General features: G+C 40.6%; 1 non-coding gene across 1 annotated transcript; it reads left to right on the top strand.

Moving 5' to 3' along the window:
* The first annotated feature begins 505 nt into the window (after nucleotides 1-505).
* On the top strand, nucleotides 506-608 carry LOC116812378 (small nucleolar RNA U13). Its single transcript, XR_004370679.1, has one exon. It is a non-coding gene; the product is annotated as a small nucleolar RNA U13 (small nucleolar RNA).
* The last annotated feature ends 460 nt before the right edge of the window (nucleotides 609-1,068 follow it).

The raw sequence follows: 1,068 nt of genomic DNA, 5'->3' as shown, positions 1-1,068 counted from the left end.
TGCCTATTAAGTCTTAGAATCCTACGTCAAACCTGACAAATTTGATCAGGGTTTTGTGGCAATTCCTAGTCAGGTGTAAGCAACTTAACCTACAGGGTACTTGTGTCAGTGCATATTTGCTATTGTGATTTACATTCTAATAGAGGTTATGAAAAAAGATCTTGGGAGTTATTGTCTTTATGACATGGTACTGTGATCTCAAGAAAATAGTTTAGTCAAAGGCTTTCTGGAGTGCAGTGTTAAAACAGACCCACTCTGTATAGTAAATGTTAATTGGTAAAATATCTCAGTAGAGATGGGGGCAAGGAAATGAGATTCATGCTTTTGCAGGGTTTGAATAATGATTTTATTACCCTAAGATGAAAGAAAGAGGTGGATTTGTCCTAAAGCATTTGAGATTTGAGAGGCAATTTTAAACAATGCTGTATCATAAGGCAGCATTTCAGTTTCTCAGAGGTTAAATCAACTTTGCAGTAGGTTTAGTTAACTAAAGAGGAATTTGGAGATCCCTTTATAGTTCATGAGAATGACGATAGGGTGTTCACATGCATGTGTGAGATGTGCCACCCTCGAACCTTGTTAGACGTTGGCACATTACCCGTCTGACCTGAAAAAAGAAATAAAGAGGAATTTGGCAGAATACTAGTTGATTACATTAACAAGATGACTATCACTCCAGCTGCCCATTGTGTCTTATTTGGTATCATTTATTACAGGGATGGGTGCTTCCTTAAACATCTTTCCTATTTCCTATTTTCCTTCCATGAGAAAACAGTCCCAGGAAAGTTTCAGGGAGACCCTGAGGTACTATTGTTGCAGAACTTTCTCCTTAGTTCAGCTAACAACGGGCTCTTGTCACATGACCAGGAAAGATTAGGCTCGCAGACACATAGAAGGGTGAGGAAAACGGAATTTATTGGGCAAAAAGGAAGAAGGAAAAATAACTCTCAGCAAAGCGAGAGTCCTGCTAGCAGGTTTCCCGCCTCACAGATCGAATCCCAGGTCACCACCCAGGAACAGGAGAGGCCAGGCTCCTTCCTCCCGAAAATGGCACGAACTTGCTGAGAC

This window comes from Hylobates moloch, unplaced genomic scaffold, assembly GCF_009828535.3.
Source record: "Hylobates moloch isolate HMO894 unplaced genomic scaffold, HMol_V3 SCAFFOLD_7, whole genome shotgun sequence".
In the NCBI taxonomy this organism is placed as follows: domain Eukaryota; kingdom Metazoa; phylum Chordata; class Mammalia; order Primates; family Hylobatidae; genus Hylobates; species Hylobates moloch.
Note: the sequence above shows the minus strand (reverse complement) of the source record. Positions and strands in the feature narration are given on the sequence as shown.